General features: G+C 43.9%; 1 protein-coding gene across 2 annotated transcripts in view; it reads right to left on the bottom strand.

Annotated features, from left to right (window-relative positions):
- Positions 1-11,267, bottom strand: part of LOC135921879 (GTP-binding protein Di-Ras2) — an 88,540-nt gene extending 77,273 nt beyond the window's left edge. Inside the window, exon 1 of one of the 2 annotated variants that reach the window (XM_065456281.2) lies at positions 11,180-11,267. The gene's annotated coding sequence lies outside the window, so the exon portion shown is untranslated. Of the gene's footprint in view, positions 1-10,264; positions 10,323-11,179 lie in introns of those variants that run through there. The other variant, XM_070524424.1, reaches the window with a different exon arrangement.
- Positions 11,268-15,630: the final 4,363 nt, after the last annotated feature.

The following is a 15,630-nucleotide window of genomic DNA, read 5'->3' as shown; positions in this document are numbered from 1 at the left end:
AACGAAAGCAAACTCTGCAGTTGCCGTTATTCAGTGCTTATACCCTGTCCGTTTTTTAATTTTGATTCCTTTTTTCGTAGTGACTTCGCAATTCGCTCTCTCCGCTTCGTTTATTGTCACGAACAAGATGCAATCGGTTAGACTGTCCATAATCCCGTAATTTGTTGGGTGCAGGCTTTAGACGTTCCTTTCGTGGAACATTTCTCTTGCTTCCTCTAGTCAAAACAACTGGTAAAGTTCATTATTGTGTTATTGAAAGATCGTTTTGCAATTTTCAGGATGTCGTCGCTGTCGTATCAGACTAGTTTAGAACAGTCTCAGGAGATAACGTAGGTATCTTATAGGCTGTCTTGTCCCACTATAGATGTTTATTTAAGTTTCCATATACTCTTCTGCCACCTCGTGGACATTCACCTTCAAATGACATTGTTCAGCGCAAGAAACTGCAAGGGCGACAGAGAGGCACGCACAGAAAGCGCCCAACATTTCTTTGTCATCCATGTCGTTTCTTGCGCAGAAAAAGTTGTTTGAAGATGAACCAAGACGAACTAGCCCCACTTTCAGTTCTCTTATCCACAATCTCACAGACATTGGTGGTTTAAAATAACAAGCCACAAAAAGGTATTGGGGACGAAAGATAAAAAATGGCTGTGGCTTAGCTAAGGTTAAGCCCAGGATGCGAAGCATACTAGCCTTTATTTTAGTTGTTGAACCACTGTTTAGCCTGGTGAACTGCTGTTGCTTGGCTATATTTGGTTCGTCTAGACGAAGAAACAACTCATGCGTTACTCTGCTTCGCCTTCAAGAGTGGAACGCGACAGCGTTCCCGTCGACCCGCCAAGGGGTGTAAGACAATGGGCTACGGCGCAGCGACTATGCGCCCCGCATTGGACGCGGTGAGCGTCGGGCAACGCAGCGTTCGGCGCGGCAACGAAATGTGCGCCTGAGCAAGCGACGCACGAGAACAGCTCGTTTCTAAGGCAACACCGCATTCACTAGAGGCGCTTTTGTACCGCTTTGAAGCATCGTACTCGTGGCTCAGTGGTAGCGTCTCCGTCTCACACTCCGGAGACCCTGGTTCGATTCCCACCCAGCCCATCTGGCAAGAGTTGAGCCAAAGCCACCTAGAAATTTCGTTGTCGCGCCGAACGCTGCGTTGCTCGACGCTCACCGCGTGCGATCAAAGCCACCTAGAAAATGTATAGCAGAGGCAAGCGCAGCTGCTTATATACCGCCGTGACGCCGCAAGCTACGGCGCGAGTTGGAGCCCCGTTTCTCCTCTTTCGTGTGACGTCACGGTGTCACGTGGTATGGCATAGGGTCAAAGGTCATTGAAGGCAACACCGCCGCGACTGAGGAGTTGAGTTGTGCTCTCGTAATATGCTTCGCATAAAAAGAGACCAACTTTAAACAGAAGCTGTAGATGCTAGCTTGGCTGCTGTCCTAGCACACGGGGATGGTGTCGTGTCTTATCATGGTAAACTGAAGAGTTACAGTAGGCAGCAGGCAATATAAGCCGGTGCGTACTTGCGGTGAAAACAGTGCGACCGTCGCTGGTACACCGGGACGCTATCGATAATCAGTTGCACATTTTTGATGAACTAACTTTCATCAATTCATCATTCATCAAATTTAGGAAACATGCTTGAATGAGTAAAGGGCAAGGCACAATAGACCAGGACAGAAGAAGAACACACATGACGGAACCGGCGCCACTGGCAAGCTGAGACGGTGATCAAGTTGATGCACAAAATGGCAAGATTGGTACGAACACCGATCCTGCCAATTTGTGGGTCAACTTGATCGCTGTCTCAGCTTGTCAGTCTCGAGTAAGGCTCCCGGTACTGTCATTTGTGTTCTTCTTCTGTCCTGGTCTATTGCGCCTTGCTCTTTAATCATTCAAGCATCAACCAACTAGCCCAAGCAAGAGTTTTACTCGGAAAACATGTTTCCGGGGATGAAATTAACCTGGTCAGAGCTCGTCACTTATACAGCTGTCCGCAAAAGGGTATGGAACACCATATCCGCGAAAAAAAAAAGAAAGTAAAGCGGTTTTTGCGGCAAACACAGTGCTTCATTATATAAATAGCGAAATTTGCATTTCTTGCGAAACATTTTGTCACGTAAGCTTTCTCGTACTACTGCATCATTTGTAGGAATTTTCAACTTACACCAGTTTCAAAGTATCCGTCTCCAAAGTATGCACTGAAATGCTCTGGTGTTCTGGTGTTCACATAGTTTTATTCCGTATTGCTTAAGCAGAAGTTTCTAGGGTGGTAACTGGAAAGCAGAGGGGAAAAGATAGTATTTGGGTGAGAGAAAGTAGCATGATTATACATTTCACCGCATGTCTGCCCATATATCATAAAACCAGTGCTGCTATAGCCTCTACGTTAGCATGCTTTGAGCATCGACCTCCTTTAATTGCGCAAATGAAATATTTGTATCAAGGAAATTCGTTGAAAGGCATTCAGTGAATTGTAACTACACAAAGAGAAGTGGTAATCACATTGTGTTGATAAATTGACAATGTCGCCACTTTAAGTACCATTAAAGTGCTTTACAGAGCAAGTCTTCATCATAATAGTGATTCGGACCCCGTTCATGTGCCTTGATCACCTTTAGTCCTCTACGCTTTGGAGTTCCTGTCATGCAGGAAAAAGAAGAAATGTTGCAAATAAAAATGAAAACATGAAAGAATGGCTCCACTGCGCACGAGGAGCTTCTCCAGTCATGACGTTAAGTCACGTCAGCTCCAGTTTTCCCATCTCATCGTGCCAGACGTTATTAGGACAGCGACAACAACAGTCCCGTCACATGCTGAGGCTAATGTACCCGGGCTGCAGCAAATAACAAAAGAGTGCGTTTGAGTTTCTTCATCTTTTCAGCAATTTCTTGCACGAAACTGTTTCTAAGAGCAATTTCGCGAACTTTCAGAAGAGCGCGGCTCGTCTGGGAAGAACACTACTACACTCGGTTTCTTACTTGAAATGCTGTTAGACCAAAACTAAGTGCATGTTTTATGACCTCGTGTGCGTTTACGAGACAAGAAAGTAAACGAAAACGATGAAGAGAAAGAAGCTCTCAGTTGTTATGGCTCGGAGCTCGGTCAAATTTACGCCTTGTTAGAATCGCAAGTGCCTTTGCGTAAGAGGTGTTTCAGTCAGAATGCCGATGCCATTCGCGGTTTTCAGGTTATGAAGTAACGAGAATCATCTTACAGCCTCGCAATTCGGGACAACTGAACGTCGAAAACAGGTCTCTTGCGTCATTGTTAAGCAGCGTGGTTTTCATCATCATGAGAATAAATAAAGAGAGCGCTGGTGTGGGGAAATAGTTGACTATAAAGAACAACTAGTTAAATTCGTTCTTCTCGATCAACGGCGTCAATGTAGAAGCCTTTCGTGCCACGGTCCGAACGTGAGCTCGTAACAGTCGTCCAGATAACGCAATGCTAGGGATAGTTAAACGGGTGAAGCAACGATGGTGGCGACACCTGCAGTGCCGTGTTGAACCATATGGCACTATAGAGGTATTTGCGTGGCAAAACTGTTCTCGCCTAACGAAGAAAGGAAGACAGAGAAAATAAAGAAACAGTTGTCAAAACAGTGCTGTTCGTATTGCAGATAGCCAAAATTCTTATATCGTTGATAAGGTGACCAAGAAGAGCGAGGAATTTGAAACAGTCGTCGTGACGATAGGACCAGAATATATATTGCATGTAAATTGCGTTTAATGGAACTTTCGCCACAGCAAATATTTAGCTCGGTTCTAAGCAGTTCCTTAATGTTTCGCCGCGTCAATACTGGTGCCAGCGCGTACTTCATTGTTCTTCGTCAGACCACCACAAACAAAACTTTCCTGTGCCTCAAACTCCCTATCGCATTGTATTCGAGCCCTATATAAATTAAACTGCGATGGAGTCAAGACGAGAGTAGGTCCTCCCGACATTCCTCCAGGAACTCGAGAAATTGCGAAGCGCAAACTCCGAGGCGCCCTCGGCCCTCTGCATATGCAGAGTCAGTTGCAGCTTCGCGCACGCGCTATTGTGCTGAGTTTCCGAATGCACAGCAGACTTGCTTCGTAAGCGTTGGAATGTGGCCCACACTCAAGTCGATCTAAAAATTGACTGAGCGCTTTCGAGTTCTTTAACTGCATTTTGGTGTTATAAAACAGCGCGATGTGTGGGTTGAATAGAAACGAGATGCACGGAGAAGGTATAGTTAGCCATGAACTTAAGATAGCAACGAGTAGCGACAGCGTATATTTTTATATTGAAGCACGCGCGCAAGCGAACACATACGCTTACACGCACACACGACGCACGCGCGTGCACTCATGTGCATCGCATCGCTTGCGGCTTACGACTGAACGCATCGTTTACGGCTTAAGAGGAAGCTTTAGCTCGAGCCAAACTCCGACGCGGCTATTCAGATACATGCAAAACGCAAGAACGCTTTTCTGAAATAACTCCTGGACCAACTTTAATGAAATTTGCTCCATATGAAAGAGAAGGTTAAATTCTAGTGACAATTGGAAGCGGAATTTCGATTTAGGGGGCCTAATTTTATTGAAAGAATTTTCGAAAACTCGAAAGTTCGACAAAGATAGAAGCACGAAATTTACAAATTAATAGCTCGCAGTCAAGAGTAGATATAGCTATTCTGTAAACGGCATCCATTAGATAATTTAAAGCGGACAAATTCTATCTGCCAATTTATATATTACGTGAATTTGTTAGCCTTGTGTACAAGGGTTTCGCAAAAGGTATATTTATACATCACTAAATTTTTTTGAGATTCATATGTAAGATATCTACTTTGTCCGCTTTAAATGTGCTATGAGATGCAATTCGCATACCTGTGATACCATTTTTCATTGCCGAGATCCGGAGGTGCAAACTTCATAGTATCGTTTTTTGAAAAGTTTTGATTTTTGCCAATTTTTAATAAAAAAATTGATGACCTATATCAAAAATTTGAAACCAACAGTCACTGCACTTTAGGCTTTTTTTTTTAAAATGCAACGAACCTCGCCAAATTTGGTGCAGTGGCACCAAACTTGACGAGGTTTGTTCCAAGTGTACCAACACTTGAGAAAGTGCGCGAGCAGAAACATGGAGGAACAAAACAGTTACGCAAGGCTGACAATCCCTGAGGCGAAAAAAATATACAGCGCTAAAGCTATGCACGTGTTCACATACATGCCACGTGCCCAGTTCCTTTGAGGCGCTTTCAATGTAGGCACCACCCAGCGAAAATGACGTCTGATGGGATGAAAGAGGACCGATAGCAGCGAGAGGAGCAAACAAGGCTGAATGATTAATTAACGTGGAAAATGAATGCAATGCCTCGAAACAGAAGCTACCACAAAAAAAAAGGAAGAACGCTACGAGATGGGTGCCGCACTGCGATATACATAGCGGCAAATCGCCTGTGCATAGCATGGACTAGGAGGGGTGATAACGCTTGTTTGTTACGAAACCGTTAACGAGCGCACAATTAAGCTCTACACCATCCCCTCGATCGATCGGCCAAACAATGCCAGCTCCACGCACGATAAACAAGGACGCAAAGAGCTCCGACAGCAGTGCGTGCGCATCACGAGACAGGCGCACGTGCTGGGGTGTCTAAAGAGCTCGTGCCATCAACAGCAGCTTGCGCTGACAACCAGAGCCTCCCCAGCATGCAGCCCCTCTCCTTTTCATTCCTCCTCACCCAATCAGACGTCATTAAGCGGGATCCCCTGGAAGGCTAGTGTCATTGTGCGAAGACTCGATGGAAGGCGTCATGGATTAAGTGCGCTACGAAGACATCCACATGTCGTTAGAGGGATGGCCAACACTGCTACATTCGTGAGGTGGGGTGAAATGCTGCCTGTTCTTTTGTCGAGATCCACAAGCCCATTGACCTTTGGCGGATGACACAGACGACCAGAACGCAATGACTTGCTCACCAGAAGACTATCGATTGGACATAAATGTATGCGAGAACAACCGCGAATGAACAAATAATTAAGTGTCTACATCTTGTGAAACTGACTGGGAGAGGTATAAGGTCGTTTTTTTTATTGCGTGCCTCAGTAATCCACGTACCCTAGCAGATTAAGCAGGGGAAATGATCAAAAAGCAGCGGCGAAGAGCTCATCAGGAAGCAGATGATCGCCTATACATTGACTAGACAGAAAACACAGCCCAGAAAAGAGCTTAGTGGGGAACTCACGGACCGCATTGGTTGCCAGGGGCAGACTACCATAAACGATTGATTCCTCCGGAACTCATGTTGTCTTGTGCTCTCAGTCTGCAGACGACGTGTCACTTGTTACTTAGCGACTGGGGTGTAGCTGGTCAGAACGCAACCCTCCGACACACGATTACAACGAGCGCTGGAGGGGGCGTTACCGAAGAGCTCTGGGAGCTCGGAGAGGCTAAGAAGGGATGCTGCCGGGGGGTCGGAGTTATTAATGAAGACTTAGATCCGCCGCTTCTCTATGCTCTCTATGACAACTGTGATGCGATACCGCTGGGCTCCCTTAACGGAAGGAAAAAGACTTAGCTCGTTTGTTGCGCGTCATCAGCGCCTCGTAGTGCTTGTCAAGGTCTCATAGCCGGTCGGTCGCGGTAATTACGCGAACGTTTGCTGCGCTGTTGGGGAATGCAAGGAAACAAGCGATGGCTGTGCAAGGTGATTGCTCGGTCGTAAGGAAGGAACTTATGCCACACCGGCATAGAAGAACGCCGTACGTGCAGCCGCTTAATCCGCGGAACATTCTGGGTGTCCCGAGGCGTAATTACACGACTTCGAATGCCCAGGAGAATGTATATACAGCCGCATTTAATCTGGGTGCTCGTACATCGGGCTCTTCTTCTTTTTTTTTTGTTCCGCGTGCGGAAACAATAACGAGGTGGAACCGAAACATTAGTGTGTTATTCCTAGCGTTTCTGACTTTGATGACCGCTTTATTTTGGTAAGCCTTTCCGGTTAAAATGTTGCTCATGCGGGCTGGTTAAATATAAGTATACGCATAGAGGGAGACATAAGTCACCTGTTAAGAAAGCCAGTTATATATATATATATATATATATATATATATATATATATATATATATATATATATATATATATATATATATATATATATATATATATATATATACATATATACATATATATATATACATATATATATATATATTTATATATATATATATATATATATATATATATATATATATATATATATATATATATATATATATATATATATATATATATATATATATATATATATATATATATATATATACATATATATATATATATATATATACATATATACATATATATATATACATATATATATATATATTTATATATATATATATATATATATATATATATATATATATATATATATATATATATATATATATATATATATATATATATATATATATCATAAGAAGCCAACGAGCACTGACACCAAGTGCAGCACATGGTAAATTACTTGTACATACTAATTGAATTAAAGAAATGATAAATTAATGGAAATGAAAGTGGATTAAAGAACAACTTGCTCCGGGTGGGGAACGATCTCACGTATTCGCATTACGCGTGCGATGCTTCTACCAATTGAGCTACCGCGGCGCCGTTCTCCCATCCACTTTCCAGGGCATTGATGCGTTGCTACTATAACCAACCCTGGGAGTGTTAGTCAGCGGCGCCAACACTCACAAACCTCGGCGGCTCATGTGGAGCACCCTTTCTGCCGCAGGCGTCACGAGTACGCGATCTTTTTGGGTGAAGGCAACTGGTAAGTAAACCCTCACGTGCTACCTGAAGGCGTCAGTGTTGCCGGATTCTAGACCCTCGTTATGTAATAAACGAGAAGAAAGGGTGTTAAGCGAGGGGCCCTATATTAAACATAGCATAAGAAGCCAACGAGCAAGGAAACTAAGGACAGCACAGGAAAAAATGCTTGTACTTTCTAATTGAATTAAATAAATGATAAATTAATGGAAATGAAAGTGAATCAATAAACCCCCTTTCTTGTCGTTCATTATATATATGCACGCATATATAAAGTGAAAGGGAAAGGTACGCCAATACGAAATGGCGTATCTCAGACTGCCGGCACAGGCTGTCTGAATATGCTTTCACATAGTTACTTTTGTATTTGTTGCTTGGTTTTGTGTAATCTCTTCATGTTACGTGGTTCGCTGAGTGTATAACTAGCCTTCTGTGCCACAAAATAAACCGTCACTTGGAAGTTAGCGCTCACTCTGTTCTCCGTTACTTTCCATTACCCCTTCCACCTATCTCTTTTGTTCTCTTCTGAGCTGCGCTACAAGCCTAAAGAACTCACCGAGGGCACCGACCTTTAGCGTCCGCGCACAGTGGCGTTGGTGGGCCTAACAGACTCCTCAGGTTCTCACGCAGCCCTGAGTTATAGAAGTAATGATGACCCATGTGGACTCTAGTGACGAGAGTGAGTGCTGGATGGGGCGCACTACTAAACTATGCGCTAGCGCTGAGCTAATTGCGCTCATTTTCGTCGGCTTTGCCCGAACGTTTCGGGAAGAGCAGTAAAACGGATTAGCTCACTACCGCTCGTACGGCTTTTATATATAGCGAAGTGGCCGGCATCTGGTGCAGTGCAAAAGTTGCGCTCGAGCATTGCTGTTACCGGCAGTTATTAGGTAGGCTGGGTCCCATGGCGGCTAGCGCCACCCCTCTCTAGCCTCCTCTTCTTGCTTTTCGGCTGTTCTCGCAAAAGCGTGTATATATATGAAGACTAGACACCGCGCAAATAGAAAGTTCCACCCGGGACCTTATATTTACTGCGTAGTTGCTTACTGGGGGACTGCAAGCAAACAGAATGATATGCAGAGATCGCCAAAAATTCGTCCTTCACGGCACTGAAACTGCCCGCCTTTCTTTGGAGCTGCATTCACAAAGGAAGGTTGTAGCACCAACAGCGCAATACGTTGCTACTTGCAAGTCGTGTGGCTGGTTCAGCGTTAACGACGAAATGGCAGGAATAGTTTCGTCCCATTCTAAAGACATTTCTATGGTGGAAATTTCTGCAATGTGAATGGTACGGACGATCTTGATCGTCTGCTGTTAGTGCTCTGTATCAACCATTCCTGCCTAAAAGCTAGCGCTCACGCTAGAAGTGTTACTCTAATAAAAACAAAATGTGACAACGTTCATTACTACCTTGTAGCCTTGCTATTGCAAGCCGGCGAACATTCCAATATCATTCAACATCGAAATGTTTGGGATGAGCTGGGCGTTTACGAAACAACCTTGAAGGAAGCCAGTACCAAAAATGTATGTTTGCAGCACATAGAGTTCGACTGCCGTAAAGCACGCTTTACCGAATCAAGCAAGAGCTTTTTTTTATGTTTTTGCCTTATTTATTGACAAATTTTTTTTTCTTGTGACCAAGTAAGAATTCTTACTCACGCTTTTGGTTGCTTATTTACCCAATGTATAATGGTGGCAAATGACATGGAAGAGGTACAGAGGTTAACCAGATGATAAGCATACATTTGGTTACCCTGCACTGGGAGACGCATAAGGAAAAACAGAAGGATGAAAAGAGCAGCGCCAAAAGAAAGCAAAGCAGAGCAAAAGCACTGCGCCGGACGAAATCGACCTAGCTTGCGCACCTGTACCATTCAAAGCGATTCCCCTTGGCACTCCGTTCTCCCTACCTGAATCCCCCAGTCTATCCTTACGCAGAATGTTTCGCAAGTTTCGCAACACCGGCACACATATATATCTCTGCAAGAGCGAAGTGACAGTTCCCGAAGTTGTGAAACTACTACCGCCTGGGACATAAATCTACACGATAAGACGGCAAATATCTGAGTGACGCTTTCTGCCTTTACTGGTCACTATGCAACTCCTGGTCACTCAGTCGATGTCGGGCAGTAACTTTCATGTCGCAACGCTTTTCCCCCGGATTTCGATTCAGTTCTGTCGAACCGTCTGGCGTGTGCGACGAGAGAGTTCATCCATTTATTTTTGGCTCATAAGCTACGACGTTAAGCATTCTTCCAATCTCCCGATCGCAGTACCGTGAAGGGGAGAGAGAGAGAGAGAAAGAGAGAGAGAGAGAGAGAGAGAGAGGGGGCGTTCAAGAATAGCAAAAATTAGGGAGGTCAACCATACAGAACGAGGTAATAATATATTTAAATGATGGCTCTAGGCCTATTTGAGGAAATGGCTTAAGGTAAAAAAAGGTAAGTATGGCTCACCGTGAAAATTTCGCGCAACCAGAGGCCTCAGAACGAGGGTTTTCAATGTCATCGTTCTTCTCTTTCAAACGTAACATACAATTTGTAAACTAACCGACAAAAATACACGTGTATTGTCAGAAAATAGCATATTGAAAATGCCGTGTTAATTGTTGAGTCTACTGTTTCTTTTTCTGTAGGGTTTTTTTTTCATTTCGTTATTTTTTGTGCATATTGAAGTGTAACTTTGGGCATATTGCCTATGTCGTGGGAGGTACTACGTTAACATTGCTGTAGCGCCGCCCTCTACTGTTTTGTTTTTATGGGTTAGCACGGCTAGTCAAGCCACCAGAACGCAGCTTTTATCCCACTATCACTTGGCTCATGTACGTTCTCGCGTGTATCTATGTGGTGAAAATAAACTCAACGCAACTCAACATCCCCCCACTCCACTTTACCCTTTCTCTCTAAGACATACGGCCGTTTTCACGTCTCCTAACGTAGCGCCTAGCGAGTGTGCAGGTACCAAACTGCGAATAGCTTTTTACATACGAACACAGGTACACATTACCAAGTAGCTTAAGGACACAGGCGAACCGCTCTACAATGTACGGTCAAGAACGAAATTGCGTTTGTGGCGTTAAATGTTAGCAAATGGGTACCGGTCTTGGGACACAGCTGTTCTATGTCTGGAAGGAACAGAAAGAAGCATTTGACCCACTTCTATTTCCAGGGAAGCACTGAGCTTGGTGATAATTGGCAGTAGTATGGTTACAGTGTTCCCATAGATTGTCAGGAACTAATGCTATAGGAGCCTACGTGGTACTTGACCAAGAATGTTAAGGGTGTTCATAAAGAAGGGATATATATACTAAGAACGACATAGTATGAAAGTGAAGGCTAAGCTAAAATACGATAGGCAAGAAAAACACGCACCTCGCGTTGAATACACAGGGGACGCTAGGCTGGCTTTTCGGCGCAGAGCTCAGCTAGCATTCTGGACTGTTGATGACCGGTGAGTGGGCATGCTCGACCTGTTGGCGCAAGAGAAAAACCAACAAGTAAATGAGTTTCGTTGAAATCTGCAAGGAGGAGTAGGTTTTATGGCAGAGATGACCGTGCTTCATTTGAAAGCGGCACAAAGCTACACTGAAAGCATATACACGAGTTTCTCTGAAAGAAAGCTTCGCAGTTGGAAAACGAATTCCTGCTGTTGCGGAGTGGAACCACCTGTGAATTAAAGCACAACTAGAATTTTTGATGAGGACGAAACCAAAGAACGCACAAGGCAATCTTTGACGTTATTAGCCATTGGCTCCGCCTGAGATCCACCCGGTGGTTGTGATAACCCATTTCCTCCCCAGACCAAACCATTTCGGTCTGCTCCGCAGCTTTATTTCCAGAAAGCCTACATCAGTTTCCTATAAAAGTTCGCCAGTGTTTTTAAAAAAGAGGTTCGTCGTTTATTCTGAAGAGCGAATCACTGACCGCGATATCAAGGCTCTAGATAAATTTTCAGCATTCGGGGTTTGTAATGTGCATCAAATTACGGGACGCGGACGTTTTTTCATTCCGCCTAGATCGGAATGCGACCACCCATGACCACGTGTTTAGTTGCTCGACACAGTAGCCACTCAGCCACTGAGGCGGTTACCGTGAGATAAGCTCGATAAAATAGGAATAGGTAAAGAAGTAATACAATGGATAGAGGCCTATTTATCTATGCGTCAACAGTCCGTAAGGATTGAGGATTGCATTTCAAATCCATTGCGTGTGTACTCTGGGGTTCCCCAAGGTTCCGTTTTGGGACCAATACTTTTTTTGTTGTTTGTTAATGATATCGGTGCACTAGTCGAACCGCCTGTTAAAATGAAACTTTTTGCTGATGATTGTTTGATTTATTCGCCAATAGGTTGCGAAGATGACCAAATTAATCTAAATAGATGCTTACAGGCATTAGACGAGTGGTGTTTAACATGGGACATGGAAATAAACTATAGCAAAACAACATTTACGCATATTCGCTCAAGCAGGAGCAAATTTTCCTTCATATACCACATCGGAAACCATCCTCTGAATAATGCAGCTTCTTTCAAATACTTAGGAGTCAGTATTATGCACACATTGCAATGGCACTCACACGTTGATAATATATGTTCTAAGGCAAACCAAAAACTATACTTTTTAAAGAAAAAACTGGAATGCGCTACACGGGACGTGAAATTAACAGCCTACAAAACTTTTGTACGACCAGTCTTGGAGTACGCTTGTGTTGTGTGGTCCCCTCATCAGAAAGTCCTGAAAGCAAAAATAGAAAGAATACAAAGATTGGCAGTCCGTTTCATATGCGGTAAATACCGACGCATGGAGTCTGTTACAGCCTTGTTAAAATCGTGTGAACTAGAGCCTCTGGAGGAACGCAGAAGTAAGCATAGGCTAAAGTTTCTTTTTAAAATCATGAGTGGGCGAACGAAAATAAACAAGGATCTATATCTACAACCCCCAGGACGGAGATGCGATCGTCTAAACAATAGCAGAGCTATTCAACCTTATTTAACACGTACTGATGCTTTTCGTTTCTCCTTTTTTCCTGACACAATTGAAATGTGGAACAGATTGCCTGATGCAGTTGTGAGCAACGAGGGCTCTGCCGAATTTGAAAATGCGTTGGATACTTTCTTTTACGAGAATGTATACTAAATTGTTGCTGCGAGCACTTTCGTTGACTTTTCTTTGTATAACTACTGTTATTTGCTTTTGTTAACTTCCAAGAGCGCCAGTGCATTTGTATGTTACATAGAAAGAAAAATTATGTATCATGTATTCTTGACACATCACCCTCCCTGTAATGACCCCAACAACGGGGTTGACAGTATCAAATAAATAAATAAATAAATAAATATGAGTCAGCGATTTCTGTCTTTTTAAATGAGAAGCATTTCTTGGCGCACATTTGCCACTTTGACCATATCTATCTATCTAGCCGCCTATGTATTGGTGCTGTCATGGTCGTTTCGTTAACATGGTATGTACCGAAATTGGCATAGTATGACTAGAGTGTATGACGAACATAAATGATAGGTGATGACATTAGTATCATTACATGAGTGTCATGTAGGTCGTGACACAGCCACCTACGTCTTAGTGATCTAATGGTTGCTTCGTTAACTTATGTTCAGCAATCGGCATAGTTTGATTAGTATGTGTGACCAACATAAATGATAGGTCATGAAGTCAACGTCATGAGATGCGTGTCATGTAGGTCATGAAACAAGCGCCTACATCTTGGTATTGCAGCAAAATTGGCATATTAAGAGAATAATCTATGATGAACATTTTTGATAGATTATGGCATGAATGTCATGACATACGTGTCATCTACGTCATGAAACAGCCGCTTACGTCTTGGTGCTTTCACGGTCGTTTCGTTAACTTGGTATTGATTCCCACAGGGCATGGGATCTCCCTGCTTTTTTTTCCTTTTAGAATCATAAATACTTGCCGGTACGCTGATCCTTCTATCGCTCTAGGCAGCCAAGTAGCTCTCGCTCCAATGCACCAAATTACTTCGGCAAAATGTAGGGCTTACGGCCTTTGAATTCAGTAACTTCATTCTCTCGGTCACTCGACCTCCAGTTTTGTTCCGCCAGAGTGGAGCAATTTTGGATGCTCTCCTTGTGGCCGCCTAATGCGCACAGCCCGACACCATCCGAGGTCGTGACCTTTAGCTGTAAATGCTACGGTGCTTCCATGCGCAGTGGTGGCCACGAAGGCGATGCTTTGCGTGACTCGCAACTGCTTCCGAGCTCATATGCGTGTCTGCCGCCGAGACGCAGCCGCCGAACAAATGAGGCATGAAAGGGGTGATGGCGGGGAAGCACGTAGTGTGAAGGGATGGATTGGAAAGGAAGGGCAAGGGGGAGGAGGGCAGCCGCTGCTGCGACCATCGCGTTCTCGGGGAGCTCGTTACGCATATTCGCGGGTCAACGAGGGAACAGCAGTAAAGTTGCCGTGCCTCGTAGTGAACGAAGAGGTGGCGCACGGCGCCGAAAGCGGCGTCGACTGCGAGAAGAGGAGAGAAAGAAAGGACGAAAGCGGCGAAGGAGGGCGATGGAAAGAGCGGAAGCGAATTGAAAGAAAAAAGAAAAGTAAGTGGAGCACGTTTCTGAAAGAAGCGTTGTACAGAAGTATAGGAAAACCAGAAAAACGACAGGAGGAGGCAACGTTCTAAAGAAGAAAAAGAACACCAAAGATGGAGGAGGCAAGGAACAGAGAGAGAGAGAGAGAGGGAAACTCCGCATAGGATGATACACTACATGTTACAAAGACAGACCGTTCTGTAACAACGTGTGGTGTCGTACCGAATCGTAGGTTGCAGTCATTCACTTCTTTAGTGCCGAAAACACAAGACGAGACGTGGAAGAATGCGTCAAGTTCGTGCACTCGCGCATGCGTATGGACATGGAAGAGAACACGCGCAAAAGCATGCGCGCTCATCCTTTTTTCGTTTCACGTCCTCGTTCTCGGTGGTAAAGACTTCCCAACATTTCCTTACGCAGGCGTGCAACAAAGCATAATATTTAAAGCGTACGTCAAACACAGTATTCGTTTCGTCCTTTGTTTATCTCGCCGGTGTGTTTTGTGCACGACTACACCATGCAGATGAAAGTTTCAAATGCTGCCATATGAGTGCTCCCACTATGGGCACTTTGGGCTTCGCCTTGACTCATGGTGAAAGTTTTCCGCTTTCTATTCCCCCTTTCCCCCACCCCCAGTGTAGGGTAGCAAACCGGATGCTGTTCTGGTTGACCTCCCTGCCTTTCCTACCCTTGCTTTCTCTCTTTTCTCTCTTAAGTGGTGGGAAATGCGTGAAAGAGGGCAGATGTGGCAGGCCTAGAATTTGGTGCCTTTAAAATGTTGTTTAAGGAAATAGGGATTACGCGGTAAGAGGCTCATTGGCGTCCACAGGTGGGACGCCAACCTTGTATACTGTAAGGTAGCCCCCTTGAAATAAATAAATAAATAAATAAATAAATAAATAAATAAATAAATAAATAAATAAATAAATAAATAAATAAATAAATAAATAAATAAATAAATAAATAAATAAATAAATAAATAAATAAATACTACACGCGACTAAATGCATGACTTTGCTATGCACGACTTTGGTATGCATGATCTTGACGCCGAATTCCGAAACCTTCGCATTCGTAAGTATTCTTTACCATTGGCTGACCGGCTTTGCTAATGATATGTCCAACATCGGGAGTGGCCGAAAGTCTCTCTCTCCAACATTTCCAGCATAAACTATATTTTTTTGTGTGAATTCGAGCTCTGCGTCTTAATACATACGCACCTCCTTTCCGACTATCTCAGCCACACTG

The sequence above is a fragment of the Dermacentor albipictus genome, chromosome 8, assembly GCF_038994185.2.
Source record: "Dermacentor albipictus isolate Rhodes 1998 colony chromosome 8, USDA_Dalb.pri_finalv2, whole genome shotgun sequence".
NCBI classification, from domain to species: domain Eukaryota; kingdom Metazoa; phylum Arthropoda; class Arachnida; order Ixodida; family Ixodidae; genus Dermacentor; species Dermacentor albipictus.
The sequence above is the reverse complement of the archived record's forward strand: the minus strand, read 5'-3'. Positions and strand labels throughout refer to the sequence as shown.